This window comes from Bos taurus, chromosome 10 (assembly GCF_002263795.3).
Source record: "Bos taurus isolate L1 Dominette 01449 registration number 42190680 breed Hereford chromosome 10, ARS-UCD2.0, whole genome shotgun sequence".
NCBI classification, from domain to species: Eukaryota; Metazoa; Chordata; class Mammalia; order Artiodactyla; family Bovidae; genus Bos; species Bos taurus.
In genome coordinates this window covers 38,687,566-38,708,865 of record NC_037337.1, presented here as the reverse complement: position 1 = coordinate 38,708,865, position 21,300 = coordinate 38,687,566, and the positions used below count along the sequence as shown (strand labels likewise).

The 21,300-nt window shown below is 38.4% G+C and overlaps 1 non-coding gene across 1 annotated transcript; it reads right to left on the bottom strand.

Moving 5' to 3' along the window:
* Window positions 1-20,612: 20,612 nt before the first annotated feature.
* TRNAR-CCU (transfer RNA arginine (anticodon CCU)) lies at window positions 20,613-20,685 on the bottom strand. The gene has a single exon. It is a non-coding gene; the product is annotated as a tRNA-Arg (tRNA).
* Between the last annotated feature and the right edge of the window lie 615 nt (window positions 20,686-21,300).

Genomic DNA, 21,300 nt, shown 5'->3' with positions numbered 1-21,300 from the left:
GGTCTGAATAAATCCTCTTGAATAGATGAAAGAGAAAAATTATTGTATATTTTTAAAATACACTTTCTTCCAATGTGAGCATTTTTTTAATTAAATTAAGTTTATTTTTTTATCTTTTTATTATTTTTTTAATTTTATTTTATTTTTAAACTGTACAATATTGTATTGGTTCTGCCATATATCAAAATGAATCCGCCACAGGCATGCATGTGTTCCCCATCCTGAACCCTCCTCCCTCCTCCCTCCCCATACCATCCCTCTGGGTCGTCCCAGTGCACCAGCCCCAAGCATCCAGTATCGCGCGTCGAACCTGGACTGGCGACTCGTTTCATATATGATATTATACATATTTCAATGCCATTCTCCCAAATCATCTCACCCTCTCCCTCTCCCACAGAGTCCAAAAGACTGTTCTATACATCAGTGTCTCTTTTGCTGTCTTGTATACAGGGTTATTGTTACCATCTTTCTAAATTCCATATATATGCATTAGTATACTGTATTGGTGTTTTTCTTTCTGGCTTACTTCACTGTGTATAAGAGGCTCCAGTTTCATCCACCTCATTAGAACTGATTCAAATGTATTCTTTTTAATGGCTGAGTAATACTCCATTGTGTATATGTACCATAGCTTTCTTATCCATTCATCTGCTGATGGACATCTAGGTTGCTTCCATGTCCTGGCTATTATAAACAGTGCTGTGATGAACATTGGGGTACACATGTCTCTTTCCCTTCTGGTTTCCTCAGTGTGTATGCCCAGCAGTGGGATTGCTGGATCATAAGGCAGTTCTATTTCCAGTTTTTTAAGGAATCTCCACACTGTTCTCCATAGTGGCTGTATTAGTTTGCATTCCCAACAGTATAAGAGGGTTCCCTTTTCTCCACATCCTCTCCAGCATTTATTACTTGTAGACTTTTTGATCGCAGCCATTCTGACTGGCTAAATTAAGTTTAAAATTGTGGTCTTGTTGAAAAAATATGTGAAACCAAAGCTCTGCCACTAATATTGTAATCTTATATAAATAAATCATTTAATAATAAGGAAAAAGTTTAAAGATGTAGAAAAGTATAATGTAAATCATAAAGTAGATAAATGACATTCCCTACAGGGAACACTTTATACCAGAGGTCATCAAGCTTTTCTCTATAAAAGATTAGATAGTAAATATAATATTTCAGGCTTTGCAGACCATATGAACTCTGTTATAACTACTCAGCTCTGCTGATGTAGCATGAGAGCAGCAACAGACCATGTATAAATAAATGAGTGGCCATGTTCCTATAAAACTTAGCTTATGACAATGAAATTTTATTTTTCTAGCATTTTCATGTATCAAGCAGTATTTTTCTTCTGGTGTTTTTCAACCTTTACAAATGTAAATGAACTCTTAGTTCACAAGCCCTGCAGAAACAGGTAGTAGGCCAGATCTGGCACAGACTCTATAGTTTGCCAATCCCTGCTTCATACATACCCTCTCGCAAGTCTGGTCAACAATCAGAATTGGTTTTCTTGTTAATGTCATTCTGTTTCTTCTAACTCTGCAGAAAAAGCCATCTTTATTTACACATTTAGTACCTAGTAGAAGTATATTATGTATTTGCAACGTCAGAAACAAATGACTTTAATGTGAAGGAGCATCAAGCAGAATTCAGGTTACAAAACAGTTGGAAGAACTAGAGGCTATTAAAAAGGTAATCTTAAGTGACTTAAAACAATTACATTTATACCAATCCAGATAACAACGGCCAGGGGAGAGTGAGTTTAACTTAGAGATTCTTAATGCAAAGGAGTGCTTGGTTAGAAAGAGACTATGAAGGAGAGAAATTTCCAGTCTACTGTATGAGTGGGATAAGGGGTTGTATGTATGCTTGTATTGAGTTCTAGGGTAGAGGATGAAGAAAAAGAAGCTAGCAGACTTTCATGCAATAGTTGCAACTGTGCAGAGAAAATCAAAGTGCAAGAATACAATATTGTAAAGTTTAAAAATAAAATTAAAAAAAAAAAACAAAGTGCAACAATATGCAGTTCTCAACAACAATAAAAACAATATGCAGTTCTCACTAGTAAAAAGTAGATAAGGGTTGGGGAATATTAGAAAATGACTTTAAAGATGACTGCTCAAAATGCAAATTAATACCTTCTCTCTGAAAAAAACTGCAGGCAAATCATCTGAAGACAAAGTAAAATCAACCCATATTCCTGAATCTTTAAGCTCTAGACTTCAATTCTAAGAAAAGATTCAAAGTGAAAATATTTTATTAATCAACACCTGAATAATAAAATATCTATTATTTATAAACTGCCTACCAGGCCCCCGTCAGTGTTTCAGATGACACAACTGGTGAACAAAGTTCTCACCTGTGTAATGAGGGTTGAAGAAATAAGCAATCTTCCTAGGGTTACATAATCAGAAAGGTGAAGAAATCTGAACTCTGCTTTGGCTCCAAAACTCAAGCTCTTTCCCATTATTTAGCAAACAGTGTAAGCCTTTCTTGATATTCCAGAGTTGCCCAACCATGTTCCTTAATGTGCAAAATGGCAACGCAGTATAAATAACCCAGCAACTCTGCAGCAACACACAGGAATGCTAGGTCCAGAGTCTGGAACCCAAAAGCTATTTTCAAGCCCCAGTGTTTGCAGCAGATAATAAAAATCACGCAAATGGTAGTTAAAAATCAAGTTAAATTTGGGCTTCTGACTATGATGTATTTCACCACTTTGAATCTCCAAACCTTTTCCCTAGAGCTATAATTAAAAGAGTAAAAGGGTGGATAGTCCAAACCTCCATTTGAGATCTATGATTTTTATTTATAGTTAGAAATTTGCTTGCAAAGATTTCATTTTCCTTAATGAAATGAGCTCAAATTCTAATTCACAAAGGAAAAGCTTGAACTGCAACTTTGACTTCCAAAGACTTCAAAAACATGACAAAGAAAACTCTTTTGGCCTGAGCGCTACAATTCTCCAAGCACTTTTCAAACTCTTCCTTTAATTAACAGGATGATTTCTTACCTGTAAAGAAACAGAAATGGTACCATTTCCCCTGTCTGTGTTTCTCTACACAAATGGATACCTTGGATCTTAAGCTCAAGACTTCAAAAGTAGGCCAGTGTTAATAACCTCCAAGGCCCATCAGGTTGATTAGCAGGAGACCTGTGGTTAAGAACATCTCTAAAGGACCAGGTCATGTGAGCAGAACTGTCAATGTGCAAAAAATGTGGAACCAGAAAGTCTGAACATTTCTCACATTTAGGGAACTAGTATCAGAGGCAAAGTTTTCTGTTAGAAAATGACTTATCATGTTAATTAATTGTGGGAAATGGATTTACTTAATATGAAGATAATTTATTTCATCTTCATTTGTTCATCTACATTCTCTACTTCTTTTTGAGTATTTCTCTCTCTCTCTCTTTGATTAATCCTATTTCTTCACCTTCTCACTATTAATTTTCTTTTTTAAGCATTTTTCATTCCTGGTTTTTATGGTTCCGAAAGTTTACTACATCTTTGCTAGAACCTGGAAAAGGCAATGGCACCCCACTCCAGTACTCTTGCCTGGAAAATCCCATGGATGGAGGAGCCTGGTAGGCTGTAGTCCATGGGGTTGCACAGAGTCGGACACGACTGAGCAACTTCACTTTGCTAGAACCTGGTTGTGTATTATTTCTTACTTTCCTGAATCTTCTGTCCTGCCTTCCTGGCCAATAATGGAAATTGGAGACTAAACAGACATAGGAAAAATACACCCCTAGGACTAAAAAAAAAAAAATCTGCTACTACCTCACCCCCACCATCACTTTACCCCAACAAAGTGATTTATGTTCCCAAGTTCTTCTTGAAGCTCTTCCAGGGATTTTAAGGCCAAAACAAAGTGTGGCACGCTGGGATTGAACACATCACAACAAAAGGATTGAGGCAGGTTGATCTAGCCTGGGAACATGCTGACAGCTGGTAAACTAAGGATCTGAAACAGCTGGGACCAGTAGCTGTGCCACATCAAAGTGTATGAAAACAGCTTTGTTCCCTCAGTTAGTCCTCCTCTCTGGCCAAATTCACTACCTTATTCTTTATTCAAAAGCTATTCCTCTAAGTGGATGGGCTATGTCACATTACACAAATCATTCTTATTTAAAATTAAATTCTTTGGTTGCTTGAGAATATACACAGACATACATGTACACACACACACACACACACACACACACACACACCCATACCAAACAACTCCAAAAAAAGTGTCAGCAAAGCTGTGTTTGTCTGTTGGATTATGTAGACTTTGTCTCACTGGTAGGTAAATGATATGCTAATTCAAGAACTTTTTCAGAAAATCTAGTTTATATTTAATATCTTCTGGAATGCAAATGGAATTCTGGAAAGCATGGAAGAATGGAAGCATTAGAGTACATATGAGATTGTAACAGAAAAGAAGTGTTCCACTTTTTGACAAAACACCAAATATCCCAAACTGAATGACCTGCATCCAAAATATGCTAAGGGTAAAGGAAGGGCATTTCTTTAAAATATTTTCTCAGAGACTTTCATCCTCTCTCTCTCTTTCTGATTGCTTTTAAAATACAGGGAAACCCACTCTATCATCACCTTTTTGCACCATGTAAGATTTCTGGAATAAAAATATGAATGTGGACTAAAATCTGTGTGCTCATTAGATTCTAATGTATTTCAAATCTCTTTGGTACAGTTTTATGTTTTTGAAACTTTTTGTTGTTATTTTAATATTGAAATTGAATTTCTATTGATCAATTTGTGTGGTAGGTCTAGATGTTAGTCATGTAACATCCTCAGTTATTAAAAAGAAGTTAATATACTCTTCAGGGATAGACTCCATTCAGTTTCACAATATCACGGTTGCACTTCTAAAACTCATATCAAAGCCACAATGAGCCACATACTGTAAGGTGAATGACATAACCATATAACTTTGATTGGATAAACTACAGAACTGTTGACCTTCACATATAGTTTCTAACATAGACTTTGATTTTAATCTTAAGTATGTCCATGGTTTTAAAGTATTTATTTTATTTTTAAAGGTCATTTAAAATTCCAGATGTTATAGCCTATGTATTTACATTATTTTTAGAATTCCCATTAAATTGCAAAATTTATGCAAATAACACATCAATTCATTCTATAAAATGATATTTTATCTCTTTCACAAAAAGTCCTTTCCATACTGAAAACAATTATATACTGAATTTCTACTTTGCTGCCTCGTTAAGATTTTGCTATAAATTTAAATAATAAATACTGCCTGTTATTCAAACACAAAGTGACCCAAAAAAAAACCAACCCAATGGGACATTGTGATAGTTTAATTTGCAATATGGGTTAATACATGATCAAAAACCACTACTGACTACAAGGCTATTTCCAAGGAATTGTAAAAACTGTGAGCCTTTTTCATTTTCAGGGATTTGATAAGAAGAAATTGATTTTTCCAAGAATCATCATTTCCTTTCACCAAAATACATCTCCTACCTATAAAAGGCCAAAAAAGCAAGTTAACTCATTGTTGTATGGCAAAGTTCAATGCAAAAGTGAAAAGAATTTTAATTAGAAAATGTCATGTCCCCATGTCCTAAAGAATTAATTTACTTTCCACTGTGAAAGCAAATTGAGGAGAGGGATTTAATACAATATACTCTTATACAACATTTCACTTCCTATTTCGCTGGAATAAAATGCAAAATCCTTACCATGGTCTACAAAACCTTATGTAATCTGCTCTCACTCCCACTCCAGGATCCAGCCTTGCCTCCAATCACTCTCCCACTCTTCCCTCTCCTCCTGCCAATCATTCCCCATATTATTCCTTCTGTATAAAAACACATCCTGCCTCAGAGCCTTTCCACTTACTGTGTCCTATGCTTGAAATGCTTTCCCCCAGAGAGCAACATGGCTTAATCCATCAGTTCATTCAGTTCTCTGCTCAGCATTACTTCAGAGAGTTAGTCATCCTACCAAAAATCTCCCTTTAACCCTAACACTCTCTGTTCTCTTCCTGTACAAAGTAAGTGCTCAAATATTTGAAACTTCTGAGTGACGGTTACAATAAAACCCTGACAGCCAAGATTAAACAACTCTTCCCAAGTATCATAGACATCTTCATAAAAATCCTTAATATGGGTTGGGAAGGATGAATAGAAATCCACAAAGCACAAAACAGCATTCACTTGTGCAAAATGGCCAGTGGTTCAGGAAATTAAAGTAAAGAGTAAAACGGAGTGATTAGTTAGTGATGTGACTTTGTCTGCCTTGCCAAAGAATTTAGTGACTGGGGAACAAAGTGAAGATTTAATCCCAGAGAAAAGGTGATATGAGAAAAGATCAGCTCTTTTGGAGGGACCTCACAGATAAAAGTATGGAGAACAGATTTGGGGCAGGTAAGAACAGAATCCTTGGATAGTAAGAAGGTCAAACTAGTCAATCCTAAAGGAAATCAACCCTGAATATTCATTGGAAGAACTGATGCTGAAGCTCCAGTACTTAGGCCATCTGAAGCAAAGAGCCAATTCACTGGAGGAAGGAAAAAAAAAAAAAAAACAACCTGGGAAAGATTGAAGGCAAAAGGAAAAGAGGGTGGCAGAAGATGAAATGGTTTGATAGCATCACTGACTCAGTTGACATGAAAGTGAAAGTGAAACTCACTCAGTTGTGTCCAACTATTTGCAATACCATGGCCTACACAGTCCATGGAATTCTCTAGGCCAGAATACTGGAGTGGGTAGCCTTTCCTTCCTCCAGGGGATCTTCCCAACCCAGGGATAGAATCCAGATCTCCCATACTACATGAGGATTCTTTACCAGCTGAGACACAAGGGAAGCCCAAGAATACTGGAGAGGGTAGCCTATCCCTTCTCCAGTGGATCTTCCTGACCCAGGAATCAAACTGGGGTCTCCTGCATTGCAGGCAGATTCTTTACCAACTGAGCTATCCAGGAAGCCCCAGTTGACATGAATTTGAGCAAACTCCAGGAGATAGTAGATGACAGAGGAGCTTGGCATGCTGCAATCCATGGAGTCACAAAAAGCTGGACACTACTTAGCAACTGAAAAGCAACAACAACAGCAAAGAACAGAGCCCAAGAGACAGTTTAGTAGGCTAGCCTAATAATTTGAGACATGATCAGGCTCTGAACTTAGGCAATATAATATGGGATGTTAAGAGGGCGATGGCTTTTACCTATGAAAAATTTCAGTAGTGATAACTATTCTCTATAAATAACACATGTTCAAATACCATTTTGAGGATGATTTTTTTCCTTTATATTAACATAATTTGTTGAGCAAATGCAATATGAAAAAAAAGAGAAATACATATCAAAAAATATCTAGTTCATTGAACAATTTACTGCATTTTTCTAAGAGACAGCAGATGAATTGTGACAGTCCCACCAGATGCTGCTATACCTTGAAATTGCAACTACTGAAATACACACTAAAAAATGCTTCTGGAGCTTTTGGATTCCTGTGAGACAAATGCATTTGAAAAGGCTTGCAGGTTATACATGGAAAATAATTGTAAGCAGTATATAGGGAATCTGATGAGTAGGAAAGGCTGTTCACAGCAAGATTAATATACAGTATTAAACTTAAATCAATAAAATTCTCTCTGGACTCAAGCACTATCTGGTCTTCATTTGGGAGGTAAAACTGAAAGATGAAACAAACCATTCCATCACTTTGCTAGATAGTGATACAGAATTATAGCCCAAAGATGAAATTGTTAAAATAGTAGAAATTTTTCTCATGCTCAAAATAGCTTCAGATCAGATTGGATTGTACTCAAATACACCATTTGTATAAAGAAAAGCAAATGGGTCCCTATTTCTGGCCTTATTTTCTAGTATATCAAAATTACTCTGTCATAATGAACCTACATGCCAGTGCAGGAGACATAAGAGATGCAGGTTCAATCCCTGGATTGGGAAGAGCCCCTGGAGAAAGGCATGGCAACCCACTCCAGTATTCTTGCCTGGAGAATCCCATGGACAGAGGAGCCTGGTGGGCTATAGTCCAGGGGTTACAGAGTCAGACATGACTGAAGTGTCTTAGCATGCATGCAATATTAAAAAATACATGGATGTCTGGCTTCTGATTGGACCATGTGTGACATACTATGTTTCTCAATATGTCACATTAATATTTATCATCTCCTACAGTATTACTGGTAGTTAGAAAACTAAAAGACAAATTCAGACAAGGTATCTGAGGAATCTGAATATGCATTTTCACTAATCCAGTAACCTGGGCTGTGCTATGCTTAGCCACTCAGTCACATGTCCAACTAACATGACCCCATGGACTATAGCCCACCAGGCTTCTCTGCCCATGGGGATTCTCCAGGCAAGCATACTGTAGTGAGTTGTCATCCCATCCTTCAGGGGATCTTCCCAACCCAGGGATCAAACCCAGTCTCCCACACTGCAAGGAGATTCTTTACAATCTGAGCCACCAGGGAAGCCCCAATCCAATAATCTACTTAGAGCAAATTATATTACAAAAATAATTGAATAAGTGGCTCAAAATTCATATTTAATTCATCAAAGTTGAAAAGAACAGAAACAGACGGAAACTAGTTTAAACTAAAAAAGACTTGTGAGAGGATATCTAAAAGTCACAAATGCCAAGTACTACAAGTGAGAAGGGCTAGGCAGGATTTATGCAAACTGAAACCATTAACAGGAAAGCTACCAGAGCCAAAGCAGTGGCTTGCCCTATTTTTCTTGCAAGAGGCACATCAACCATATTTCCAGATGTTTTCTTTCCAGATGCTTTCTTTCCAGAGCACTCCAATGTGCTGTACAGCTCATTTAAAATGCCAACTGTTGATTGCCTTCTGGTATATATGCTTCATGAAAGCAGAAGTCTTAGTTTAATTCACTGATATGTTCCAAACAGCTCAAATAGTGAGTGAGTGGTATACGGTAGATGCTCTGTATATCTGTTTCATTTTTTGTTTGTTTGTTTCCTTGCTATTTCTTCTTGCTTCCCCCCCCCCCCGCCACCACCCCACTATTTCTTATTAATCTTTAGCGTGCATGTGGTCACATTTGGCTACTTCAGCCCCCAACTTCAGCTATCAGTGGGGGGCAGTCCCAAGATGACAGAGGAATAGGATGGGGAGACCACTTTCTTTCCCACAAATTTGTCTAAAGATCACTTGAATGTTGAGCAACTTCCACGAAACAACTTCTGAACGCTGGTGGAGGACACCAGTCACCCAGAAAGGCAGCACAGTCTCCTCAAAAGAAGGGATTTGATTACTAGCTTATTTGCTCTCTTGCCTTTTGACCCTCCCTTTTCTCCCCCAGGTCACCTCTATGTCTTTTCTTCCCCTTCTCTTCTCTACTTAACTCTGTGAATCTCTCTGGGTGTTCCAGGCTGTGGATAACACTTAGGGAACTGTTTACTGGCTAGATTACTCTCTCCCATTTTGACTCCCCATCTTCTCCTCCTGGTCACCTCTATCTCCCTCCTCCCTCTTCTCTTCTCTATGTAACTCTTTGAATCTCTCTGGGTGTCCCTCACTGTGGAGAATTGTTTCACCATTAACCTAGATGTTTTCTCGTCTGTGCTGTATGGATGGAGAACTCTTGAGGCTACTGTAAGAGAAGCACAGAAAGTCAGAGGCAGGAGGCTTAATTCCAAAACTTGAGAACATCAGAGAACTCTTTATTCCAGGGAACATTAATAGAAAAGAGCTCACCCAAAAGTCTCACCCAAAAGTTTCATTCTACACTAAAACCAAGCTCCACCCAAGAGTCAACAAGTTCCAGTGCAAGACATACCATGCTAATTCTCCAGCAAAGCAGGAACACAACCCTAAGCATTAAAAGACAGGCTGCCCAAAGCCATACCAAACCCACAGACACCCAAAAACTCCATACTGGACACTTTGTTGCACTCCAGAGCAAAGAGATCCAGTTCTACCCACCAGAACACAGATGTAAGCTCCCCCAACCAGGAAACCTTGACAAGCCACTACTTCAACCCCACCCACAGGGAGCAGATTCCACAATAAAGAGAAACCATGAACTTTCAGCCTACACAAAGGGCACCCCAAACACCATAATCTAAACAAAATGAAAAGGCAGAGAAATATCTAGCAGGCAAAGGAACATGATAAATGCCCACCAAACCAAAGAAAAGAAGAGGAGATAGAAAGTCTACCTGAAAAAGATTCAGAATAATGATAGTAAAGATGACCCAAAATCTTGAAAACAAAATGAATTTACAGACAAATAGACTGGACACAAGGATTGAGAAGATGTAAGAAATGTTTAACAAGGACCTAGAAGAAATAAAGAAGAGTCAGTCAGTAATGAATAATGCAATAACTGAGATAAAAAGCACTCTGGAGGAAACCAACAGTAGAATAACTGAGGCAGAAGACAGGATAAGTGAGGTGGAATATAGAATGGTGGAATAAATGAAGCAGAGATGGAAAAAGAATGAAAAGAAATGAGGACAACCTCAGAGACCTCTGCGACCATGTTAAATGCCCCAACATTCAAATCATAGATGTCTGAGAAGAAGAAGACAAAAAGAAAGGGCATAAGAAAATACTTGAGGAGATAATAGTTGAAAACTTCCCTAAAATGGGGAAGGAAATAGCCATCCAAGTCCAAAAAGCCCAGAGAGTCCCAAACAGGATAAAACCAAGATGAAATACTCCAAGACACATATTAATCAAACTAATGAAGATCAAACACAAAAAGCAAATATTAAAAGCAGCAAGAAAAAAGCAACAAATAACACAAAAGGGGTTCCCCAATAGGATAACAGCTCATCTTTCAATAGAAACTCTTCAAGCCAGAAGGGGATGGCAGGACATACTTAAAGTGATGAAAGACAAAAGCCTACAACCAAGATTACTACACCTAGCAAGGATCTCATTCAGCTATGAAGGAGAAATCAAAAGCTTTACAGACAAGAAGAAGCTGGGAGAATTCAGCACCACAAAACCAGCTCATCAACAAATGCTAAAGGATCTTCTCTAGACAAGAAACACAGAAAAGGTTTATAAAATCAAACCCAAAACAACACTTTCACCTTAAATGCAAATGGGTTGAATGCCTCAACCAAAAGACAAAGACTGGCTTCTGCTGCTGCTGCTAAGTCGCTTCAGTCGTGTCTGACTCTGTGACCCCAGAGACGGCAGCCCACCAGGCTCCGCTGTCCCTGAGATTCTCCAGGCAAGAACACTGGAATGGGTTGCCATTTCCTTCTCCAATGCAGGAAAGTGAAAAGTAAAAGTGAAGCTGCTCAGTTGTGTCCGACTCTTCACTACCCCATGGACTGCAGCCTACCAGGCTCCTCTGTCCATGGGATTTTCCAGGCAAGAGTTCTGGAGTGGGGTGCCATTGCCTTCTCCGAAAGACTGGCTGATTGGATACAGAAACAAGACACCTATATATGCTGTCTACAAGAGACCCACCTCAAACAAAGGGACACACACAAGACTGAAAATGAAGGGCTGGAAAAAGGTATTTCATGTAAATGGAGACCAAAAGAAAGCAGGACTAGCAATACTCATATCAAATAAAATAGACTTTGAAATAAATATCACAAAAGAGACAAAGAAAGACACTACATAATGATCAAAGGATCGATCCAAGAAGAAGATAAACAATTATAAATATATATGCACCCAACATAGGAACACCTCAATATATAAGGCAAATGTTAACAAGTATGAAAGGGGAAATTAACAGTAACAAAATAATAGTGGGAGACTTTAACACACCACTCACACCTATGAATAGATCAACTAAACAGAATATTAGCAAGGAAACACAAGATCTAAATAATAAAATGACCCAGCTAGACCTAATTGATATCTATAGGGCATTTCACCCCCAAAACAATGAATTTCACCTTTTTCCCAAGTGCACAAGTAACATTCTCCAGGATAGACCACACCTTGGGCCATAAATCTAGCCTCGGTAAATTCAAAAAATTGAAATCATTTCAAGTATTTTTTCTGATCACAATAAGGTAAGATTAGATGTCAACCACGGGGAGGGGGGGGGGGGGGGCGGGGAATGCAAAAAAGCAAAATGGCTGTCTGGGGAGGCCTTACAAATAGCTGTGAAAAGAAGAGAAGTGAAAAGCAAAGGAGAAAAGGAAAGATATAAGCATCTGAATGCAGAGTTCCAAAGAATAACAAGGAGAGATAAGAAAGCCTTCCTCAGCGATCAATGCAAAGAAATAGAGGAAAACAACAGAATGAGAAAGACTAGAGATCTCTTCAATAAAATTAGAGATACCAAGGGAACACTTCATGCAAAGATGGGCTCGATAAAGGACAGAAATGGTATGGACCTAACAGAAGCAGAAGATATTAAGAAGAGGTAGCAAGAATACACAGAAGAACTGTGCAAAAAAGATCTCCAAGACCCAGATAATCATGATGGTATGATCATTCACCTAGAGCCAGACATCCTGGAATGTTAAGTCAAGTGGGCCTTAGAAAGCATCACTATGAACAAAGCTAGTGGAGGTGATGGAATTCAAGTTGAGCTATTTCAAATCCTAAAAGATGATGCTGTGACAGTGCTGCACTTAATATGTCAGCAAATTTGGAAAACTCAGCAGTGGTCACGGGACTGGAAAAGGTCAGTTTTAATTCCAGTCCCAAAGACAGGCAATGCCAAAGAATGCTCGAACTACTGCACAATTGCACTCATCTCACACGCTAGTAAATTAATGCTCAAAATTCTCCAAGCCAGGCTTCAACAATACGTGAACCATGAACTTCCAGATGTTCAAGCCAGTTTTAGAAAAGGCAAAGGAACCAGAGATCAAATTGCCAACATCTACTGGATCATCAAAAAAGCAAGAGAGTTCCAGAAAAACATCTATTTCTGCTTTATTGACTAAGCCTTTATTGCCAAAGCCTTTGACTGTGTGGATACAATAAACTGTGGAAAATTCTGAAAGAGATGGGAATACCAGACCACCTGACCTGCCTCTTGAGAAACCTGCATGCATGTCAGGAAGCAACAGTTAGAACTGGACATGGAACAACAGACTGTTTCCAAATAGGAAAAGGAGTACGTCAAGGCTGTATATTGTCACCGTGCTTATTTAACTTATACACAGAGTACATCATGAGAAACGCTGGGCTGGAAGAAGCACAAGCTGGAATCAAGATTGCTGGGAGAAATATCAGTCACCTCAGATATGCAGATGACACCACCCTTAAGGCAGAAAGTGAAGAGGAGCTAAAGAGCCCCTTGATGAAAGTGAAAGAGGAGAGTGGAAAAGTTGGCTTAAAGCTCAACATTCAGAAAACTAAGATCATGGCATCTGGTCCCATCACTTCATGGGAAATAGATGGGGAAACAGTGGAAAGAGTGTCAGACTTTATTTTCTTGGGCTCCAAAATCTCTACAGATGGTGACTGCAGCCATGAAATTAAAAGACGCTTACTCCTTGGAAGGAAAGTTATGGCCAACCTAGATAGCATATTAAAAAGCAGAGATATTACTTTGCCAAAAAAGATTAGTCTAGACAAGGCTATGGTTTTTCCAGTAGTCATGTATGGATGTGAGAGTTGGACTGTGAAGAAAGCTAAGCGTCGAAGAATTGATGCTTTTGAACTGTGTGTTGGAGAAGACTCTCGAGAGTCCCTTGGACTGCAAAGAGATCCAACCAGTCCATCCTAAGGGAGATCACTCCTGGGTGTTCATAGGAAGGACTGATGTTGAAGCTGAAACTCCAATACTTGGGCCACCTCATGTGAAGAGTTGACTCATTGGAAAAGACCCTGATGCTGGGAAGGACTGGGGGTAGGAGTAGAAGGGAATGACAAAGGATGAGATGGCTGGATGGCATCACCCACTCAATGGACATGAGTTTGGGTAAACTCCGGGAGTTGATGATGGACGGGAGGCCTGGCGTGCTGTGGTTCATGGGGTCACAAAGAGTCAGACATGACTGAGTGACTGAACTGAACTGAACTGGAAAAAAAAAAAACTATTAAAAATGCAAACATATGAAGGCTAAACAATACACTTCTGAATAACCAACAGATCATGGAAGAAATGAAAAGTCAATATACACATAGAAACAAATGAAAATGAAAACACGACAACACAAAACCAATGGGATTCAGTAAAAAAGTGCTAAGATGAAGGTTCATAGCAATACAAGCTTACCTCAAAAAATGAAATAAATGACCCAACTTTACACCTAACGCAACTAGAAAAAGAAGAAATGAAGAATGCCAGGGTTAGTAGAAGGAAAGAAATCATGAAAATCAGAGCAGAAATAAATGAAAAAGCAATAAATGCTGGAGGGGGTGTGGAGAAAAGGGAACCCTCTTACACTGTTGGTGGGAATGCAAACTAGTACAGCCACTACGGAGAACAGTGTGGAGATTCCTTTAAAAACTGGAAATAGAGCTGCCTTATGATCCAGCAATCCCACTGCTAGGCATACACACTGAGGAAACCAGAATTGAAAGACACGTATATCCCAATGTTCATCGCAGCACTGTTTATAATAGCCAGGACATGGAAGCAACCTAGATGTCCATCAGCAGATGAATGGATAAGAAAGCTATGATACATATACACAATGGAGTATTACTCAGCCATCAAAAAGAATACATTTGAATCAGTTCTAATGAGGTGGATGAAACTGGAGCCTCTTATACACAGTGAAGTAAGCCAGAAAGAAAAACACCAATACAGTATACTAATGCATATATATGGAATTTAGAAAGATGGTAACAATAACCCTGTGTACGAGACAGCAAAAGAGACACTGATGTATAGAACAGTCTTTTGGACTCTGTGGGAGAGGGAGAGGGTGGGATGATTTGGGAGAATGGCATTGAAATATGTATAATATCATATATGAAACGAGTCGCCAGTCCAGGTTCGATGCACGATACTGGATGCTTGGGGCTGGTGCACTGGGATGACCCAGAGGGATGGTATGGGGAGGGAGGAGGGAGGAGGGTTCAGGATGGGGAACACATGTATACCTGTGGCAGATTCATTTTGATATATGGCAAAACCAATACAATATTGTAAAGTTAAATAAAATAAAATTTAAAAAAAGAAAGAAAGAAACAATGGAGATACAGAAAAAAACCAAAGAAACTAAGAGCTGGTTTTTTGAGAAGATAAATAAGACAAGCCATTAGCCAGACTCATCAAGGAAAAAAAGGAGAAGAATCAAATCAACAAAATTAGAAATGAAAATAGAGAAATCACAACAGACAACACAGAAATATAAAGGATCATAAAAGAGTACTATCAGCAACTATATACCAATAAAATGGACAACTTGGAAGAAATTGATGAATTTTTAGAGTAGTATAACCTTCCAAAACTGAACCAGGAAGAAGTAGAAAATCTTAACAGACCCATCACAAGCATTGAAATTGAAACTGTAATCAAAAATCTTCCAACAAACAAAAGTCCAGGACCAGATGGCCTCACAGGTGAATTCTACCAAAAATTTAGAGAACAACCAGCACCTACCCTACTCAAACTCTTCCATAAAATTGCAGAGGAAGTGAAGGTAAACTCCCAAACTCATTCTACGAGGCCACTATCACCCTAACACCAAAACCAGACAAAGATGCCACAAAAAAAGAAAACCACAAATCAATATCACTGATGCACATAGATGCAAAAATCTTCAACAAAATTTCAGCAAACAGAATCCAATAACATTGAAAAGATCATGACCAAGTTGGCTTTATCCCAGGAATGCAAAGATTCTTCAATATTCGCAAATCAATCAATATGATAAACCACATTAATAAATTGAAAGGTTAAAACCATATGATTATTTCAATAGATGCAGAGAAAGCCTTTGACAAAATTCAACACCCATTTATGATTAAAACTCTCCAGAAAGCAGGCATAGAAGGAACATATCTCAACATAATAAAAGCCATCTATGATAAACCACAGCATACATCATCCTCAATGGAGAAAAACTGAAAGCACTTCCTCTAAAGTCAGGAATAAGACAAGGGTGGCCATTCTCACCACTAATATTCAACATAGGGTTGGAAGTTTTAGCCACAGCAATCAGAGAAAAAAAAGAAATAAAAGGAATCCAGATTGGAAAAGAAGAAGTAAAACTCTCATTGTTTGCAGATGGCATGATCCTCTACAGAGAAAACCCTAAAGACTCCACCAGAAAAGTACTAGAGCTAATCAATGAATATAGTAAAGTTGCAGGATATAAAATTAACACACAGAAATCCCTTGCACTCCTATACACTAACAATGAGAAAACAAAGAAATTAAGAAAACAATCCCATTCACCATTGCAACAAAAAGAATAAAATAAATTTAAAATATATATATATATATAACTATAAAACACTGATGAAAGAAATAAAAAATGACACCAAAAAAGGGAGAAACATACCATGTTCATGGATCAGAAAATCAATATAGTGAAAATAGGTATACTATCCAAAGTGATCTGCAAATTTAATGCAATCCCTATCAAGCTACCAGCAGTATTTTTCAAAGAACTAGAACAAATAATTTCACAATTTGTATAGAAACACAGCTCAGTTCAGTTCAGTTGCTCAGTTGGGTCCAGCTTTTTGTGACCCCATGGCCTGCAGCACACCAGGCTTCCCTATCCATCACCAACTCCCGGAGCCTACTCAAACTCATGTCCACTGAGTCAGTGATGCCATCCAACCATCTCATTCTCTGTTGTCTGCGGGAAGCCGGCGGGAGGACCTCCACCCCTGGCAAAGGTCATGAGGAAGGAGGCTCAACATACGCAAAGGCGGGATCGAGCCTCAGGAGTCCCCCTGGAAATTCTCGAGCATCTACCCCCAAAACCAGAGTCTGCCTACTTTACTACTTTGTGCTCTCACCTACACCTCTGACTTTATGGGGGGCTGTCCCCCACCACCTCTTTCGGAAAAAGAGTTAACTTACAGCTCCAGTTAATAATAATTCCTGGGCGTGATAGGAGTGTTTTAACCTACAAACTCCTCTGAAGGTTCTCTAGCCTGCCTGACAGGCTTGTCCGGCCACATGTGATTGCTCACAGCCTCCCAACCGTGAGATGCTTTAAACCTTCTAAAAACAGGTTCCTTAGAAAAGTTAGAAAACCATTAGTATAAGTACAGTGGGCTGATTAGAAACTGTATTGGTGAAGGGTTTTTCATTTGTTGAGCCATTGTTTGTTGCTAAGTCTCCACATCCCCTGCCCTTACACACATTAATGAATATATAGAAGAAATAAGTATTAACCTTTGATATTAATCATGTTAGACCTTAGGTTAAGTAAATTCTTTCCTTAATTAAAACCCACTACACCCTCACCCTATAGGAATGTAACTTTATCTGGTACCTTCGGAAGGTGGAGTCTTTTTTAAGAATAATCACCCCTGGAGAAATAAGTATCCTGGTTGACTGACGCCTGTCACAAGGAGAGGGTCATAAATTGTCAGCAGGCCCCCTGGCCAGATGATGTAACACCCCTAAGACCTCTGTATACATTTGTATGAAGCACCTGACTTTGATAAAAGTCAAGACTGCTGACCCCACATGACTTTTGCATAACATCTCAGTGTATAAAAGTAGACCATGGAAAACAAAGAACTGGGATCAGTTTCTCGAAATACTAGTCTCCCCATGTCGCTCTCTCTCTCAAACTCTGGCTGAGTCTCCATCTGGAGCGCGGAACCCACCAAGCTTACTAATTATGCCTGGGCTTCTAAGATCCGACCGGGGAGGCCTCAGTGTCTCCCCTCCTTCAGGAGAATGGAAGGATGCCTGTGGCCTACGTAAGTGGTGCAAACTTCTTGTCTTGAAGTTTTATTGGTCTCCCGCGTAAACCAAGCTACTCAGCCTCTTTTCTCCACTGAATTTTCCTACTGTGCTATCCTCATTCTATTACTCTTTATATCTCTAATTAATATCTAATTGAAGCTATTGTATCCTGATCCTCGCCAACGCAGTCCCCGCTTCGAACTCCCTGGATCAGCCGGGGCTGGACCTCAGCAGTTGTCCCCTACTCCTCCTGCCTTCAATCTTTCCCAGCATCAAGGTCTTTTCAAATGAGTCAGTTCTTTGCATCAGGTGGCCAAAGTATTGGAGTTTCAGCTTCAGCATCAGTCCTCCCAACGAATATTCAGGATTGATTTCCTTTAGGATTGACTGGTTGGATCTCCTTGCTGTCCAAGGAACTGTCATCTTCTCCAACACCACCATTCAAAAGCATCAATTCTTCAGTGCTCAGCTTTCTTTGTAGTCCAACTCTCACATCCATACATGACTACTGGAAGAACCATAGCTTTGACTAGATGGACCTTTGTTGGCAAAGTAATAGGAAACCTCAAATAGCCAAAGCAGTCTTGAGAAAGAAGAATGGTACTGGAGGAATCAACCTGCCTGACTTCAGGCTAAACTACAAAGTTACAGTCATCAAGACAATATGGTACCAGCAAAAAGACAGAAATATAGATAAATGAAACAACATATAACCCCCAGAGATGAATCCATGCACCTATGGACACCTTATCTTTGACAAAGGATGCAAAAATATACATTGGAGAAAAGACAATCTCTTTAACAAGTGGTGCTTGGAAAACTGCTAAACCACCTGTAAAAGAATGAAACTAGAATACTTTCTAACACCATACCCAAAAATAAACTCAAAATGTATTAAAGATCTAAATATAAGACCAAGAAGTATAAAACTCCTAGAAGAAAATATAGGCAGAACACTTTCTGACATAAATCACTGTAAGATCCTCTATGACCCACCTCCCAGAGTAATGGAAATAAAAGCAAAAATAAATAAATGGGACCTAATTAAACTTAAAATCTTTTGCACAATGAAGGAAACTATTAGCAAGGTGAAAGACAGCCTTCAGAATGGGAGAAAATAATAGCAAATGAAGCAACTGACAAAGAATTAATCTCAAAAATATACAAGCAGCTCATGCAGCTCAATAACAGAAAAATAAACAACCCTATCAAAAAATGGTCCAAAGAACTAAACAGACATTTCTCCAAAGAAGACATACAGATGGGTAACAAACACATGAAAAGATTCTCAGCGTCACTTATTATCAGAGTAATGCAAATCAAAATCACAATGAGGTACCATCTTACGTCGGTCAGAATGGCTGCCATCAAAAAGTCTACAAACAATAAATTCTAGAGAGGTGTGGAGAAAAAGGAACCCTCTTACACTGTTGGTGGGAATACAAACTAGTACAGCCACTATGGAGAACAATGTGGAGAATCCTTTAAAAACTGGAAATAGAACTGCCATTTGACCCAGAAATCCCAGTGCTGAGCATGCACACCAAGGAAATCAGAAGTGAAAGAAACATATGTACCCCAATATTCATTGCAGCACTGTTTACAATAGCTAGGACATGGAAGCAACCTAGATGTCCATCAGCAGATTAATGGACAAGACAGTTATGGTACATTTACACAACAGAATATTACTCAGCTATTAAAAAAAAAGAACGCAGTTGAGTCAGTTCTAATGAGGTGGATGAAACTGGAGCCTCTAATACAGATTGAAGTAAGTCAGAAAGAAAAACAACAATACAGTATATTAATGCATATATATGGAATTTAGAAAGATGGTAATGACCACCCTACAGCAAAAGAGACACAGATGTAAAGAACAGACTTTTGGACTCAGTGGGAGAAGGTGAGTGTGGGATGATTTGAGAGAATAGCATTGAAACATGTATGTTACCATATGCGAAACATGACCAGTCCAAGTTCAATCCATGAAAGAGGGCACTCAAAGTCAGTGCACTGGGACAACCCAGAGGGATGGGATGCAGAGGGAGGTAGAAGAGGGGTTCAGAACGGGGGTACACATGCACCCGTGTCTGATTCATGTCAATGTATGGCAAAAAACGCCATAATATTTTAAAGTAACTAGCCTCTGATTAAAATAAATAAATTAATAATAATTTTTAAAAAACTTATGGTTACCAAAGAGTAAAGTGGGGAGGGGATAAATTGAGGATTAACAGATACACACTACTATATATAAAATACATAAACAAGAAAGACCTACTATATAGTACAGGGAGCTATATCCAATCTTGTGATAACCTATAATGGTAAAATCTGAAAAAGAATATATAGATAGAATCACTTTGCTATATATCTGAAACATTGTAAATCAACTATACTTCAATAAAAAATAAAATAGTTTTTAAAAAAGAATTTGCTTGCAAAAGCAGGGGACACAGGTTTGATTCCTGGTCGGGGAAGATCCCTCAGGTTCCTTAGTTGTCATTGGACAACTAAGCCCGTGTATCACAACTACTGCACCCTAAAAAAAAAAAATGCTATCAGAGACTACAGCAGTTTGTTGGTTCACAATTTCACAATTATAAAATTTTTAAGAAGAAATCTAATTGCTACTACTCATCTCATCACTTTGAATTAAGTCACAAGTTATGGAACCCTAGATTAACCCCTCAGTTGTGCAGAGGGAGAGGCAGTGCACGGTCTCATTGCTGTTGTCTGCCCTGAGTCTTAGTTGTGGCACACAGGATCTCCTTGTAGCGTGTGGGCGCTTAGTTGCAGCATGCAAGATCGACTTCCCTGACCAGGGATTGAACCCAGGCCCACTGCATTAGGAGCTCAGAGTCTTGACCACTGGACCACCAAGGAAGTTCTGGCAGTTTGCTGTCTTCTACTCCGCTACCCATTCAGAAATTTCTAAGGAGGTATAACTGGGTCAGGAAATGTCCTGCATTTCTAATACAAAAGCAATTATATATGATAGCATTATTTTCAGTAATTATTCAATAGCATTATTTTTGGTAGAAAAATAAAAACTGTTTACATATGAATTTATATTCATACATTAAAAATGATGAGACAATCTGTATTTATTCACATGAAAATACATTTATCACATACAGATTTTTAAAGGATAACATTAAGTAGAATCAAATATGATTTTATTTCTATATATTATGCACAGAAAATTCTGGAAGGGTATTGATCAAAATGTTCACAGTGGTTAGTTTGAGGTGGTGGGATTATAAATTTGTTTCATTTTCTCTTTTAATGTTTTTATGTATTTATGATTAAACATGTTTTTCTTTTATTAAAACAATAGAATAAAGCCACTTATATTCTGTAGAAGGAGACAGAAGAATAAACTCTATAAACAAATGAGTGATTTAAAACAGAAAAACAAACAAAAAATGCAGTACATCCATAATACTCCTCAATATAAATTTTTTAAAAATGAACTAATGATTCAGGCAATAACATAGA